The sequence below is a fragment of the Dasypus novemcinctus genome, chromosome 10, assembly GCF_030445035.2.
Source record: "Dasypus novemcinctus isolate mDasNov1 chromosome 10, mDasNov1.1.hap2, whole genome shotgun sequence".
In the NCBI taxonomy this organism is placed as follows: Eukaryota; Metazoa; Chordata; class Mammalia; order Cingulata; family Dasypodidae; genus Dasypus; species Dasypus novemcinctus.
Genome location: NC_080682.1, coordinates 75767500 through 75785370, shown reverse-complemented (window position 1 = coordinate 75785370; position 17871 = coordinate 75767500). Strand labels below are relative to the sequence as shown.

Genomic DNA, 17871 nt, shown 5'->3' with positions numbered 1-17871 from the left:
CATGCAAGAGACACCCAGTAAGACTGTGGGAATTTATCATCAAAAACTGTAAGGCAAGAAGACAGTGATATGATACAATTAGGATGCTGAAAGAGAATAACTGCTAGCCGAAAATTCTTTATCCAGCAAAACTGTCCTGAAATATAAAGGTGAGTTTAAAATATTCACAAATAAACAGAAACTAAGAGAGTTTGTAAAAAAGAATCCACCTTTGCAGGAAATATTAAAGGGAACCTTACAGCCTGAAAGAAAAATATGGAGACAGCAGTTTGGAGGAGAGTACAGAAGATAAGAATAGCAAAAAAGATAGCCAAAAGAGTAAAAAGATAGAAGAAAATAAGATATGACAAAGAATAAAATGATGGAAGTAAATACGCATTTACAGTAATATCATTGAATGTGAATGGATTAAACTTCCTAATCAAAAGATACAGACTAACAAAATGGATTGAAAAAAAGACAAAACATGAGTCACCCATCAGCTGCCTACAAGAGACTCACCTTAGACCCAGGGATACAAACTGGCTGAAAGTGAAAGTTAGGGAAAAATATACTCCACGCAAACAGTAACCAAAAAAGAGCAGGGTAGCTATACTAATATTGGACAAAACAAACTTTAAATGCAAAAAAGTTACAAGAGATACTGAAGGCTATTATATATTAATAAAAGGGACAATCCACCAGGAAGAAATAACAGTCATAAATATCTATGCACTTAACCAGGGTGCCCCAAAATACATGAGGCAAACTCTGGCAAAACTGAAGGAAGAAACAGGCATCTATACAATAGTAGTTGGAGACTTCAATGTACTACTCACATCATTAGATAGAATAACTAGACATGAATTAGTCAGCCAAAAGGGGTGCTGATGCAAAATACTAGAAATTGGTTGGTTTTTATGAAGGGTATTTATTTGGGGTAGGAGCTTACAGATACCAGGCGATAAAACATAAGTTACTTCCCTCACCAAAGACTATTTTCATGTGTTGGAGCAAGATGGCTGCTGATGGCTGTGAGGGTTCAGGCTTCCTGGGTTCCTCTTTACCAGGGTCTTGCTTCTCTCTGAGTTCAAGGTTCCTTTCTTCCTGGGGCTGGCTTCTCTTTCCTCTCTGAGCTTACTTCTCAGGGCTCCAGCTTAAGTCTTCAGCATTAAACTCCAACATCAAAACTCTAACATCAGAAACCCTCAACTTTGTTCTTTGCCATGCCTTTTATCTGTGAGTCCCCACTTACCCAGGGGTGGGGACTCAACACTCTAATCATAACTCAATCACGCCCAGGTACACATCAGATTACAACATAATCTGATATCTAGTTTTGGGATTCATAACCATATCAAACTGCTACAAGACATAAGATCAGGGAAGCCAACTTGGCTCAACTGATAGAGCGTTCATCTACCATATAGAGGGTCCAGGTGCGGTCACCCCTCGGGCTGAAGTATGGTTTGCTGGCCTGGCGGGGGAGCAGCCGCGGCAGGCCAAGCCGCTGCCCCCATAATAGGGTGGCTGGTCGGACTCACCGCCACCCCTGAAGGGAGCTCGGCATGGGCACAGAGTGCCCTCGGGTCTCCCCTTCTCGGCAGCCATGCTTCCGCGGCCGCCCCTCCTCCCGGATGGCGCCACACGATGCCTGTGGGGCAGTACCCTTCTTCTTCTTTCTCCCTGCGCAGGCGCAGGGCGGAAAATTCCAGTCTGCCCTTTTCCCCTCCCCCAACAGCAGCAACAGCCAGGCGTGGGCGGAAAAATCCAGTCTGCCCTTTTCCCTCCCCCCGACAGCAGCAACAGCCAGGCGTGGGCGGGAAACTCCAGTCTGCCCTCCACCCCAGCAACAGCAGCCACCAATCCCTAAACCCTGCCCCTTCCCCCAGCAACAGCGACAGCCAATCCCTAACCACCACCCCTCCCCCATCCAGCACCTCCTACTGACCTTTCTCCGGCAACCAATCAGAGCAGGGCGTGGCTTCGACCAATCAGCCTTCCCCAGCCCCTATAAAACTGTTGCCTCTCCCTCAATAAAGTGGACTTGCATGTTTACCTTGTCTCCACGGTCTGCCCTCCAGTCCTGAGAGCCCCCGACAAGGGCCTGGCCTCCCTTGTCCCCAGTTCGTCGCCTGCTTCGCCGGGCGACCCCGTCAGCCGAACCGCACAACCCCTGTGAGACCGATCCCTCGTCTGCTGCCGGACCGACCCCTCGTCCCAAGCGGGACCGACCCCTCGTCCCAAGCGGGACCAACTCCTCGTCCAGAGCTGGACCGACCCCTCGTCTGCAGCCAGACCCCACCTCTACCGACCGAGCAAACCGTCGCATCTAGGGTTCAATTTGCAGGGCCTCCTGACCTGTGTGGTAAGCTGGCCCGTGGGCAGTACTGCCGCGGAAAGAGTGCCATGCCATGCAGAGGCACCCCCATGTAAGGGTGCCCCACGCGCAAAGAGTGCTCCCCGCAAGGAGAGCTGCTCTGTGTGAAAAAAATCACAGCCTGCCCAGGAGTGGCACTGCACACACGGAGAGCTGATGCAACAAGATGATGCAACAAAAAAGAGATGCAGTTTCCCAGTGCTGCCGCATAATGCAATCAGCACAGAAGAACACATAGTGAATGGACACAGAAAGCGGACAACAGGGGGGAAGGGGAGAGAAATAAATTAAATAAATCTTTAAAAAAAAAAGATGTAAGATCAACAATGAAACAGAGAACTTGAACAATATGATAAACAAGCTAGACCTAATAGACATATACAGAATGTTGCACCCAAATGTAGCAGGTTATACATTCTTCATAAGTGCCCATCGATCTTTCTCCAGGATGGACCACATGGTAGATTACACTGCAGCTCTCAATAAATACAGAGGGAAGTAGACTTGGCCCAATGGATAGGGCATCTGCTTATCACATGGGAGGTCTGCGGTTCAAACCCCAGGCCTCCTTGACCTGTGTGGAACTGGCCCATGGGCAGTGCTGATGTGCACAAGGAGTGCCCTGCCATTCAGGAGTGTCCCCTGCATAAGGGATCCCCACGTGCAAAGAGTGCACCCCATAAGGAGAGCCACCCAGAGCGAAAGAAAGTGCAGCCTGCCCAAGAATGGCACCGCACACACAGAGAGCTGACACAGCAAGATGACGCAACAAAAAGAAACACAGATTCCCAGTACCGCTGATAAGGATAGAAGCGGTCACAGAAGAACACACAGCAAATGGACACAGAGTAGACAACTGAAGAGGAGGGAATGGGAGAGAAATAAATTTTTAAAAAATCTTTAAAAATAAATAAATACAAAGAGATTGAAATTATACAAAGTACTTTCTCAGATCATAATGGAATGAAACTGGAGCCCCATGCGCAAGGAGTGCGCCCTGTAAGGAGAGCCGCCCAGCGCGAAAGAAAGTGCAACCTGCCCAGGAATGGTGCCGCACACACGGAGAGTTGACACAAGATGATGCAGGACAACTGGGGGGGGGGGGGGGGAAGGGGAGAGAAATAAATAAATTAATAAATCTTTTAAAAAAAAAGATGAATGAATAAGTAAATTGTGGTATATACATACAACGGAGTATTACTCAGCTGTAAGAAGGAATGCAGTATTAACACACGGGACAACATGAATAAATCTTGAAGACCTTATGTTGAGTGAAGTATGCCAGTCACTGAAGGACAAATATTATATAACCTCAATAATATGACAAGCAAATTGAGCAGACTCATAGAGCTAGAGTCTGGAAGATAGGTGATCAGTGGACAGAAAGGGAATAGAGAGTGATAAGTCAACATTCAAAATGGACAAAATCTATGATAAGGTGGAAGGAGGTGGTTGGGCAGTGGATGGGAGTGATAGTGGTATAGTGATGTGATTGGGTTCAATGGTGTTAGAATGTGAAGGGGGAAAGGGTGGGAGGGTTGGACTGGATTATCCATGGAACTGGGGGGAGGGCTGGAAGAAGGAGCAGGTGAACTCTAGGGATTTGTAGGTCTCTGGTTAAAAACTACAAAGTTGGGAATGTTCTTCCAGCAAATTTGGCAGGGGAGGGTCACTGGTGCAGGGTGTCTACACAGTGGTGGGGAGATATGTGGGGAAGGGTGCACTTGGGGCATGCCTCTACAGAATATGAAAGTGTTCATCTAGTCATAATGTGTTATCTTAGTGGGTGGAGACCTACACAATAAACAAGAAAATAGTAAACTCCCATCCTGGGGAGTCCTGCAATGTTCTCAATTAGAGGGGCAAGAATCTCTTAGTAACATAGTACCTAGTAAAACAAAGCAGACCAATATGCCAAGCCCTCAAAATTATTGCATGTAACTATGAACCTTATTCTTCAAAAACTGAAACTTAATGGTTACCATGGGTTCTGGGGGGCGGGGGGGGGGGGTGAAGAATAGAATAGTAGTACATAGGGCATTTTTAAGGCATTAGAATTGTTCTGTATGATCTTGCAATAATGGATACAGGCCATTTTAAATTTTGTCTAAATCTATAAAAGTATATGGTGCAAAATGTAAACCATGATGAAAATCATTGACCATGATTAGTAGCAATGCTTCAATATTTGTACATCAATTATAACACATGTACCATACACTTGTAAAATAGTATTAATCAGGGAGAGTGGGAGTAGGGGATGGGGTTGGATATATAGGAATCCACTATATTTTCTATGTGATTTTCCTGTACCCTAAAGCTTCTTTAAAGATAAAGTGAAAAAAATAAGAATGGGGGAACATACAGAAAAAATTGTCACTGTACATAAAAGACAACAGATTTTATGATGGACACATTGAAAAAAATTTATTCTTTTTATTTTTTATTCTTTTTTATTTTACTTTATTTTCTATTTTTGTATTTTATTTGTTAATTATTATAATTTTATAATTATTATTTTATTATCTTTGGGGGTTTTTTTGCTTTTTTTTTTTGGAGAGGTTTTGAATTGCAAAAGGGTCACAACTGTGGCAGGGGAGGATCACTGGTGTGGTGTGTCAGGGATGGGGGAATGTGTGGGAAGGGGTGCATCTGGGGCATGGCATATTAGCATGTTCAAATGGTCATGGGGCATTGTCTCAGTGGGTGGAGACCCACACAATAACCAAAAGAATATTGAATTCCCATCCTGAGAAGTCCTGCTACATTCCCTAAGAGTGGCAAGAATCTCCCGAGTACATGGGCAGTGCCTAGTAAAGGAGGATAGACCACTATGCCAAGCCCTTGAAACTGATGGTTGTATTATGCTTATGAATCTTTTCTTGTGAAACTGAAACACTGCCTAGTATTATATACTGCCTAAGAGTTACCTCCTGAAAGCCTCTTTATTGCTCAAATGTGGCCTCTCTCTAAGCCAAACTCAGCATAGAGTCATCGTCGCCCCGCCCCCGCCATCAGCGTGGGACATGACTCCCAGGGAGAAGCCTCCCTGGCATCAAGGGATTACTACCAAGCACCAACTAGCAACGCATTTGGAAAAAGAGCTTGACCAAAAGGGGGAAATACTAAATACAAATGAGTTTTTATGGCTAAGAGATTTCAGAGTGAGTCAGGAGGTCATTCCAGAGGTTACACTTAAGCACATCTCATCAGGATTTCATTGACTACCACTGTAAACAGTGCCTCAAACAGCAAGGCTCCTGAGGGCTCTAGAGACATCTAGACACTGTTAGTATGCAGCCTCCAGAATTCAGCACCCTATCGGTGGGCCTTACTTTGGAATATATGCTCCCCAATGGAACAGAGTTAGACTCATTTATAATTTCCCTACACATGACTCTTCTGCCCCTTTTATTTGAACCTATAATTAGCACTATACTCATTAAATACATGTCCCAGAGACTTAAATCTTTAATCTGTTCATATGCCAGTTGAGACCTGAATCTCAGCAGAATTGCAACACCTACTCTCCAGTTCAATGGACTCACCCAAGACAAGTAACGAAAGGATGCTGATGGACAATGCCATTCCAAAAAAGAGTATCTACAACTGCAAGTATGACAGTTCCATCCATCTGCCCCATAGGATCTAAGCCCACTCTCAATCAGAAACAGAGCAGGCATACCATCCCAAAAGCCTCAAGATTGAGGAATGAACAAATGTAAGGGGGGAACACAGCTATAGACTAAAGTAGACTTATGAATATTCTAGCAATGGAATAACTTGTATCACAGATATAAAGGCAGGGGCCACCAGAGGGTCTGAGGGGAGGGAGAAGGAAGAATAGTGTAACATGGGGCATTTGGAGAACATTGGAATTGTCCTGTATGACACTGCAATGATAGATACAAGCCATTATACTTCTGGAAAAAAAGACCTATAAAAACGTGTGGTGCAAAGTATAAACTATAATGCAAACTATAGTCCATGGTTAGTAGCAAGGATTACCACTGATCCAACAGAAATAAAAAGGACTATAAGAGGATAATATCAACTACTCTACACCAACAAAATAGATAGCTTAGATGAAATGGACAAATTCCTAGAAACGCACAACCTACACTGATTCAAGAAGATCTCAATATACCAATTTTTATAAAGAGACTGAATTAGTAATCAAAAACCTCCCAACAAAGAAAATACCAGGACCAGGTAGCTTCATGAATGAATTTTACCAAACACTCCAAAACTAATTTGTACACAGTGTACCTCAAACACTTCCAAAAAAACAAAAAGGAGGGAACACTCCCTAATTCATTCTATGAGGCATGCGTCCTCATACCAATGCTAGGTGAAGATACGACAAGAAAAGTAAATTACAGACCAGTGTCCCCATATGAATATAGAGGCAAAAGTCCTTATCAAAATACTAGCAAGCCAACTCTAAAAGCACATTAAAAAAAATTACACAACAAGATCAAGTGGGATTTAGCTCAGATATGTAAGGGTGGCTTGACACACAAAAAATCAATTAATATATTACACGACAGTAACAGAAGGAAGGGGGGAAATGCATGATCATCTCAATTGAGGCAGAAAAGGCACTGAACAAAATCCAGCAGCCCTTCCTGATAAAAACAGTTAGAAAACTAGGAATAGAAGGAAACTTCCTCAACATGATAAAAGGCACATTAAAAACCCACAGCTACCATCATATTTTTCAACAGTGAAACATTGAAAGCTTTCCCTCTAAGATCAGGCATAAGATAAGGATGCCCGCTGTCACCACTATTATGCAACATTATACTGGAAGTGCTAGCCAGAGCAATGAAGTAAGAAAAAGAAATAAAAGGTACCCACATTGGAAAGGAAGAAGTAAAATTTTCCCTATTTGTAGCTGACAAGATCCTATATATAGAAAAACCTGAAAAATCCACAACAAAGCTACTAGAACTAATAAATTCAGCAAAGTAGTGGAGAAGAAGACCAGCACACTAATCATGAACAATCCAAAAAGGAAATCAAGAAAAAAAGGACTTGTACGTAGAAAACTAAAAAATATTGCTAAAAGAAATCAAAGAAGACCTAAATAAATGAAAGGACATTCCATGTTCATGGACTGGAAGACTAAATATTGCTAAGATGTCAATTCTACACAAAGCAACTTATAAATTCATTGCAATCCCAGTCAAAATTCCAAAAACCTTCTTTGCAAAAATGGAAAAGCATATCATAATTCATATGGAAAGCATAAGGGGCCCCAAATAGTCAATATCATCTTGAAAAAGAATAAAGGTGGATGACTTATACATCCCAACCTAAAAAATTTATTACTAATTCACAGTAATCAAATCAGCATGATATTGGCACAAGGACTGACATATAGAACAATGAAATCAAATTGAGAGTTCATACATAAACCCTCACATCTATGGCCAATTGAATTTTTTTTTTTAAAGGAAGCAGTGGGAATTGAACGTGGGACCTCGTACATGGGAAACAAGTGCTCAATCACTGAACTACATCCACTCCCCCAATTAAATTTTACAAGGATGACCAGCCTGTAATTGGAAAGAATAGTTTCTTCAACAAATGTTGCTGGGAAAACTGTATATCCATGTGCAAAAGAATGAAGGTGACTCCTACCGCACACCAAATATAAAACTTAAATCAAAATGGATCAAAGACCTACATCTATAAAACTTCTAGGAAAAAAAAAACATAGAACAGCAGTTTCAGGAACTTGTTTTAGGCAACGGTTCCTTAGATATACCAAAAGCATGAGCAGCAAAAGAAAAAATAGACAAAAGGGACTTAAAACTTGTATGCATCAAGGGAGTGGATGTTGCTGAAGCTGTTTAGTGCCTGTTTCCCACATGGGAGGTCCCGGGTTTGGTCCCCAGTGCCTCTTAAAAACAATAACAAAACAACAAGCAAACAAGTGAAAACACCAACTAAGCGGAGCTGATCTGGCTCAGTGGTTGAGCACTGGCTTCCCCCATAAGAGGTCCCGGGGTCAATCCCCGACCAGGTAGCTCAAAAAAAAAAAAAAAAAAAAAAAAAAATTCTATGCATCAAAGAACTTCATCAATCAAAGTAAAAAGAAAACCTACAGAATGGGAAAAATCACATATCTGATAAGGGTTTAATACCCAGAATATATAAAGAAATCCTTTAATTCAACAACAAAAAGACAAACAACCCAATTTACAAATAGACACTACTTGAATAGACATTTTCGCAAGGATATAGAAACAGCCAGTAAACTTATGAAAAGATGCTCGATCTCATTAGCCATGAAGGAAGTGCAAATCAAAACCACAAGATATCATTTTATACCCACTAGAATGGCTACTATTATAATAATGGAATATAAGAAGTGTTGGAAAGGATGTGGAGAAACAACAACACTGATTTACTGTTAGTGGGAATGTAAAATGGTGCAGCTGCTAGAGAAACCAGTTTGGCAATTCCTCAAAAAGTTAAGGATAGAATTACCAGATGGCCCAGCTACCCCACTTCTAGATATAACCCAAAAAGAACTAAAAGCAGGGACTTGAACAGATGTTTGCACCCTGATGTTCATGGCAGCTTATTCACAATTGCCAAAAAGATGGAAGTAATAAAGTGTCCATCAACAGATGACTGGATAAAAAAATATGGTACATACTATGGAATATTATTCAGCCATAAAAAGGAACTGATTCTGATACATGCAACAGTACAGATGGACCTTGAAGACATTATATGATGCAGGAGGACAGACACAAAAGGACAAATATTTGTATTGTTCTCATTGATAAGAAATAATTATAATAAGCAAATTGTAGATTAAGAAACTAGAATATAAGTTACCAGGGCCAGATGGGGATAGGGAATAGGAATTTAATGCTTAATTGGTAGAGTTTCTGTTTGGGGTGATAGTAACATAACATTGTGAATGTAATCAACACAACTGACATATACATTTTTTCTTAATTTTTTTTTTTATTTCTCTCCCCTACCCCCCCTCCCAGTTGTCTGTTCTCTGTGACCATTTGCTGTGTTTTCTTCTGTGTCTGCTTCTATTCTTGTCAGCAGCACCGGGAATCTGTGTTTCTTTTTGTTGCATCATCTTGCTGTGTCAGCTCTCCGTGTGTGCATCATTATTCCTGGGCAGGCTGAACTTTCTTTTGCGCTGGGTGGCTCTCCTTATGGGGCGCACTCCTTGTGTGTGGGGCTCCCCTACGCAGGGGACACCCCTGTGTGGCAGGGCACTCCTTGCGCGCATCAGCACTGCACATGGGCCAGCTCCACACAGGTCAAGGAGGCCCAGGGTTTGAACTGCGGACCTCCCATGTGGTAGGCAGATGCTCTATCTGTTGAGCCAAGTCCACTTCCCTGACATATATTTGAATGTGGTTAAAAGGTGAAATTTTAGGTGATACATGTTACTAGAATACAGTTTTTAAAGAAAAGGACTGTACAAACCCCAATGAAAACTGAAGATTTTAGTTAATAGTACAATTATAATGATATTGTTTTCTCAATTGTAACAAAGGTATTACACTAATGCAAAGTGTTCATATTAGGAAATACATGGGAAGGGGCTTTATGAGAACCCTGTTATTTTCTGTATGGCTTTTCTAAAACCTACAACTTCTCTAATATAAAATAAACAAATATAGAAGACAGCAGATTGTCTGAGAATAGCATACCCAACCACAGAAGAAACGCACAGAGGTCTAGTTGGGGCCTTCAAAAGAAGAGGGTCATGCCCCTCCCCCAAGAATGAAGGATGGGATGTAAAGGAAGCTACGGAAAGCTGCCATGTCTTAGGATTGTCCAAATACTACAGTGGTCTGCTCTGTTCCGGCTCGTCAGCCTGTGAAGGCAGAGCTGCAGAAAACAAATTCCAAGCCCCCACCCACCATGGGACAAGGTCTTTCAAAGATCTTGGATTCCATCAGTTTCAGGGAAGGGAGTCACATCTGGACACAGCTGAATGGGGTTGAGCCAGGGCAAGAATTAACTGATAGTTGATGCCCAGTAAATATAGCTAAATGCATTATGGGTTAAATGAATACTTTAATGAATAAAAACAAAAAAACAAAAACGGGTGGATGTGAAAGTATTTGCCAACTCTTCAGTGGGCACACTCCAGTTCTCAGCACTAGAGTGGTACCATTTGCAATAACAGCTGACAGACCCTAATTGAGTGCTTATGGCCAGGCAATTGCATAACTGCTTTACCTCTGTTGTTTAATTTAAATGTATACAAAACCTAAGAGATAGATTCTTTCGTTAAAATTGTTTTACAAACGTGGCAACTGGGGTTCAGAGAGGTAAGGTAACTTTCCTTATATTTTACTGCTAGGAACGGAGGGACTGGATTCCGTGCTCTATCACCTTCAAGCTTCCAGTCCGCTCTACCCGTTAAACTCCTCCTTTTCAAATTTAGTTCCTTACATCTGGTAATCCTGCGCTAACAATCAAGGAGTCTGCAGCAGGAAGAGCCCTAGCCTTACAAGGCCCAAAAGAATCTTCTTTGAGCTAGGAGCGCCCATCCCTGGGCCGATCAAGACGCTGCCCCAGGGTTATTTCTCAAGGAAATGGCCTTTTCTTCTGCCCTCACAGGCGGAAGCGCTCACCTCAAGGGAGAACTTGGCCTGATTGCCGAGTCTGGACACTACAAACAGGAGAAAATTAGGGCGGGGCAAAATAAGTGGGCGGGGAACGGACACGGAGTTAAGACTAGGTCCCCGAGAGGGGAAAGTACAGACACATCAAGAAGAAAATTGGGGACCCGCGGTTAGCCTGGCTCCGGGAGCCCCGCCCGCCCTCGCCCTCGGCGGAGGCAGCCCGAGGCCTTTCCCGGGCGCGGTGGACCGCGGGGGCTGCTGATTGGCTCCCGGCCGGCGCCAATGGGCCCAGGCGCCCGCGGTTGCTCTGGCAACGCGGCGCGGGTGCGAAAACACGTGACGACGGCGGGGGGCGGGCCGGCAGCAATTCCCGGGACTCGGTGACCCGCCGCGGCTCGTCGGGCTCCCCTGCTCGGCGGTTTCTGCCTGGTACAGAGAGTACTTCACAGGCACGGGCAGCTCCGGAAAGCCTCTGGCCGGCCCGGGGTTAACAAAACCAAGGAAATGGGCTCTCAGTGCTGCCTTTGCTAAAACTCCCCCCAAACCCAGTTGCCGCTGTGTAGAATTTGGGGTATAACAACCCAAATATCCAAACTGCTGGAAAGCAGGGCCGGGAGGCCGGGCACGTCTTAACAGGCAGCGCCCTGTCCCGTGCGCCAGCACAGTTTTGTCTCTAGACTCAGAGCTCCATATGGAGGCAATACTAGGGAAACAGCACGGTGGTTTGTTTATTGAAGCACCTAGCCTTACAAAGATCCCTTTAACTCCCTGTGTTAGGGTTTGGCATTTTCACTTAAACCTAGATGTCAAAGGAGGCAAAAAGGGACAGTCAGACCTGAAGGCCCTAAAGACAAACCATGGACTCCATCCGTCTTCCACCTAAAGTCCAAGTTGAAAGAACCCATTCACTCAGTAAAACCAATCTCATTTTTTTTAAAGCATGCATTATATACCGATGGAAATAAGGCTTAAACTAGGTTCTACTACCTCCTCAAACAAAGAGTTTGTGATGTGGAAGAAAAGAGCTAACATCTAGTACTGCCTGGACAGACAGGCATGCTACATGGTAGAATTCTGTTTTACCTGCATGACCTCCTATTCTCACAGCTACTCTGGGAGTGGGAATCTGTCTCCCTATTCAACAGGTGACAGACACTCTCAGAAGTGACATCACTGATAGTAGGTCACAATGGGCTGTAAGCCTAGGTTTGCCTTAATCCAAAACCTCTGACTTTAGCCATTATACACACAGCTTGCCCCCTCTTCCGGTACCACATTGCCCAAGTCATCGAGGACGAAACTCCCAGGTGATAGTTTTTGACACATTTTTTTATCCCCCTCCCAACCTTATACTTAATCTCTCTCCAGATTCTGTTAATTCTGTCTCTCAAGGACTCTCAAATCTATATCTTGATTTCCAGCTGCTACCATTCTTGTTTCAGTCCTTTCCACTTTAGTCCTTTCTACTCCAGGCTCTTTTTTAAGAGTCATCTAAATTACTTCAAGCCGTCTTCTCTCCATCCTGTCATGATGTGTATCTATATAACTATATATATGTGTGTGATAGTCCTAACTTCCTACTACACTTGATCCCTCACTCTTTCCCTATATAAACCCTCCAAACTAGCAACATGAGTTTGTTCTCTTTGTCCCTGAAAAATCCCTTGTTTCCCCACTTTTGTAGCTTTATTTGCACCATTCTCCCTTCTTCATACCATTTCAAATCCAACCCACTCTATTAGGCCCAGTTCAAAACCCAATGCTTTCAGGAAACTTCCTAGATCATTTCAACCTCCTAGGAGATCTGCCTCATCTCAATTCCTGTCACATGCCTTAGCTATAGGTTACTTTTATCACATCTCCCTGATATCAATAAGTTGGGTAGAGATGTGGCATTTGTCTCCCCATTCAGCATGGAGTGGTGGAAGGAGCTCTGTATATGGATGCAGAAGACCTGGGTTTGAGTCCCGGCCCTGCCACTTTCTGGCCATGTGATCCTGGATGTGGCAGTTTGATATTATTTATGAATTCCAAAAAGAGATTATCGATTCTGTTTGTAAACTGGTCTGTTCCTCTGGGTGAAATACCCTTTGATTTTTATTAAATTCAAACTTGATTATATTAAGATTAGGGCTTTTAGATGTGGCTTGAGCAACTGGACGCCTGCCTCCCACATGGAAGGCCCCGCATTCATTTCAGGGTGCCTCCTGAGGAAGACAAGCAAACAGATGAGGGAGCCATCTGGGGGTTGGGGTGGGTTAAAAATTAAATAACTAAATAAAATTTAAGGCTTTGCTTTGACCGCATCATTAGGCCATGCAGGGTTGAGTCCCCACTCCCTCGGTAGGCCATGCAGCGTTGAGTTCCTACCCACTTGGTGGGCTATATAAATGGACACTCAATCAAGGAGACAAGCAGGTACAAGAGAAAAGAAAGGGAGCTCCATAGACACAGAATAGGATCCTATGGCCCCAGGGAAAAGAGATGAGCCATTTGCCTGATAGCTTACATCTGACCTTGTGAAGAGATCAGAGAACCTGAGCCCAGAAAGAAACAAGCCCTGGGAAAAGAGACAAGCCCTATGCCAGCCTACAGCTGAGATCAGAATAAGCTGGCCCATGGAGCCTTAAGAGGAAGAAGGAAGGCTGAACCCTCATAGACATTGCCTGCCATCTTGCTTACATGTGGCAATAGATTTTGGTGAGAAAGTACCTCTTATGGTACCTGGAGCTGGCCTCTTTAGGTCCTTGTGACTGTAAGCTTCTACCCCAAATAAATATCCTTTATAAAAGCCAACAGATTTCTGGTATTTTGCATCAGCACCCCTTTGGCTGCCTAATATAAGAGGCATCTAGTGATATACCAAGAGATAAGGCCCTCAACTTTGGCCTATCTAAACCTTTGATCAACAAGTTGGATAAAAGACTTATTAAAGTTCTGTGCTTATTAAATGCACAGATCTCATAATGCTGGGAGAGGTAGCTGGATGAGATGCCCTGGGTTCAAACAGATAAACAAATGAAAACAGATTTTAAAAAATTTCAGAGATGCAGGAGGTGAGAAATGTCTAAACAGCATTTCTTGTGGGGGGAAAAAAAAAGACCCATACTTAATGATTGGGTCAAAAGTGTGACATGGCTTCTCAAAAAATAGGATCTTAGCTATATCTCTATAAGTACACTGCCCATAAAACTGAACTAGTGCTAACTTCCTTTATGTCAGTCATACCACATCTGGAGCAATGCCGTCAGTTCTGGATCCCCTGCCTCCATTTTAAGGTACAGATTTTGAGGCATAACCAGAGCAAAGTAACCAGAAGAGTAAAACATCTAGAAATTGTGTCATATGATGAACTGCTACAGGAACAATAGATTTTAGCCTGAAAAAAAAAAAAGGCTGGTGGGAAGTAGTATGGGGAGGCGGACATGACTCTTCCACATGGCAAAATTTAATGTTGGCAACACCAACTATGATTCAATAGGTAGAAGAACCTTTGAATACAGAACTGTTCAAAAATGGTGTGGACTATCCTGGAGAGTGGTAAGTACCCATCACTAGAAGCATTTAAGAATAGGCTGGGGAAGCGGACTTGGCCCAGTGGACAGGGCATCTGTCTACCACATGGGAGGTCCGCGGTTCAAACCCGGGGCCTCCTTGACCCGTGTGGAGCTGGCCCATGCGCAGTGCTGATGCGCACAAGGAGTTCCTTGCCATGCAGGGGTGTCCCCTGCGTAGGGGAGCCCCACACACAAGGAGTGCACCCCATAAGGAGAGCCGCTCAGCACAAAAGAAAGTTCAGCGTGCCCAGGAATGGCACCGCACACATGGAGAGCTGATGCAGCAAGATGACGCAACAAAAAGAGACACAAATTCTCATGCCGCTAACAACAACAGAAGCAGACAAAAGAACAACATGCAGCAAATGGACACAGAAAACAGACAACTGGGGGAGGGGGGAAGGGGAGGGAAATAAATAAATTAATTAAAACCCCTTTAATAAAAAATATAAATAAAAAAAAGAATAGGCTGGATGGCAACCTCTTAGAGGTAATTATTAAAATCCTTTTCAATTCTGAGTTTTCACTCAAGTCTTGTGTCTGGTCTGCTACTGTGACTAAACATTTCTAAACCACCATCTTCTTTGGTCTCTTTATTTGTCTTTTAGGATCTTTTTTCCAAAGTAGGAAAAAATACTGAAAATAACTATTTGCACATAAATAAATTCTAGAGTAAGACTGCACCCAGAATATGGGTTTGGGTAGGGAGAATACATGTAACTTTTCCAGAACTCTTCCAGAAAAAATACTACAGTTAGGAAGAAGTCCAGGAGCACTTGGAAATAAATGTGAAGCAAATGCACAAAAAGGTAAAATATAAACACTATTGTAGATTGACTGGATTAATGTCCCCAATTCTTACCATTCCTTATATTCACATCCTTTGCCATGAAGTCTGAATTGCCTCCAACCCTGAATAGGGTTTCCTATTCTCCCCGTTAGCCCTGGACTCAGCCATGCAACTTGCTTTGGAAATGGGATGTTAGCAAACGTAATACAAGCAGAGGCTTGAACTATCAAGCCTCTCGATAGCAGAAGCCTTTTGTACTTCTGTTCATTTCTGCCATTGCCATGAGAACTTGCCTACACTAGCCTGCTGGATGATGAGGGGTATGTGGAGCAGAGCTGAGCCACCTCAGCTGTCATAGCCTAGGACATTCTAGATCAGTCAATACCTAGTCATATAAGCAAGCCCTGTCAAGTCAGAAGAACCACTCAGCTGAGCCTCAGACTCACAAACAAATAACTACCTATTGTTTTAAGCCACTCAGTTATGGGTGGCTTGTTAGGCAGCATTATTGTAGCAGTAGATAACATAAAAAATCAATATCTAACATTTGTCTAACACTGAACAGTTTCTAAAGTATACCCATTGTCAATGTCCTTCAGATAAAGACTACCAAAACACATCTGTGACTGAACAAGTTGGGTTTATTACTTGTTCCAGTGAAAGAGAATGTACACCATGGGGATCCATGGGGCATCTCAGTAAGAGGGTGTAGGAGAACTTACAGGATTTGGGCTTTGACAGGGCAATTTTAGGGAGCATTCAAAGAAGTAGAGGTTTGCTCTGAACTGGGTGCACTCAGAATGCAGAGGCAATTCCATGACTGGATATCTCCATAAATCTCATTTATAGGGAAGGCAGACTAGACATAAGGCTAGAACTAGAACTGCAGCTTCAGTCACTTAGCGAGGATAAGGAGATGTTTGGTATTTTGTGACTTGGACAATGTTCATGTTTTGTCTGTGCTCAGATAAAATTACGAAGTGGTCTTGTTTTGTCTTGATCTACCACAGTCACAGAGTAGCCTTGTCTGGTGCTGTTGTTCTTTGAAACCATTTATGTTTAACAGGAGAACACCAAGATCTAGCCATGAGTGGCAAGCCAGCTTGTTGCAAGTCTAAGACCCAGCAGTTGATAGTACCAGATCAGCTCCTGGATATCCATGGGTGCTTTTCTCTTTTTCACCATATACACCATCTTATTTGATCCTCAAAATAACTATGTGAGTAGGTGTTATTGTATTTTTTTCATAGATTAAAAATGTGAGGTTCATGGAAATTAAGTTTAGTCCAAGGTCTGACATTTCTAAGCCTTTTGACCTTGGGCATGTGCCCTGCATTATCCTGAGTCTTAGTTTCTTCATTGTAAATGGGCAAGCTTACAGAATTGCAAAGACTAAATAAGGACAGAACAACGAGTGGCCCACAGAGCAAAATGTCCAAGTTTTATTGTGACTACTGTGATACTTAACCCATGACTCTCTACCTATGAGAAAGACACACTGCAGTTGTAGGAAACACAAAGAGAATGTGGAAGACTACTATCAGGAATGGATGGACAAGCAGACTCAGAGCCTAACTGAAAAAACAATGGCTGCATTCAACCTAGGAAAGATACCTCCTACTCCATTTTCTGCTCCTCTTCCTGTGGGGGCAATGATCCCACCTCCTCCCATTCTCCCAGGTCTTCCTCACCTTGGTATAATGCCAGTACCCCATATGGGAGGCCCTCTCATGATGCCAGTGATGGGTCCTCCTCCTCCTGGGATGGTGCCAGCGGGATCTGCTCCTGGAATAAGGCCATCCATGGGAGGTCACATGCCAATGATGTCTGGATCCCCAAAGATAAGACCTCCTGCCCATCCCAAGATGGTACCCACTCATTCAGGAATGACCCAACCAGACAGGTTCAAAGAGGGAAGCCTTTTATATTACTTGTTCTACTTCACCAGGAAGATATGGTGTTGTGACTGTGGGTATTTTCTAACAGCATGACAAGGAAGACCTGTTCCCCCTTCCTAACAAATGAGAACATAGTTTTGGAGGGGAGTAGTGGGACAAAAAAAAAACATAATATTTATTTGTACTGTGAAATGTGAAAATAAAGTTGTCAACTCTTTTAGTAAAAAAAGAAAAAAAAAAATAAGATCAAGTATGCCAAAGAACCCAACCTAGTTCCTGGTACTCAGTAGCAGCTCAAAAAATGTTAGTTCTATTTCCTGCAATATCCCTACTCTTTCTATGTAATAAGATATATAGAAAATAGGTCTTTATATATGATCAATATTAAGGTAATTTTTATTGTTGTGATTTTAAATCATGGGTTTCTCATCAGAAAAGCTCCCCTGCAATGAGGCTATTTCATATTTCAGCAGTTTACCCAGCTGCCCACTTTATACAAACTACTGCTGTCCATGTGCAGAAAGGTCCTGTGTATATACTCCATCCCCAGACAATACTTTGAGCGCAGCCAAGTGGGCAAGAATATATGGGTGGATCAGCCTTGAGGCGGAACATAATCTCATAATATTAAAGGCTTCTGGGATAA

The 17871-nt window shown here is 43.0% G+C and overlaps 1 protein-coding gene and 1 pseudogene across 2 annotated transcripts in view; one reads left to right on the top strand and one right to left on the bottom strand.

Annotated features, from left to right (window-relative positions):
* Positions 1-17871, bottom strand: part of SERGEF (secretion regulating guanine nucleotide exchange factor) — a 295047-nt gene that overhangs the window by 129843 nt on the left and 147333 nt on the right. The window lies entirely within an intron of this gene.
* LOC139439750 (U1 small nuclear ribonucleoprotein C-like) lies at positions 16759-17318 on the top strand (annotated as a pseudogene).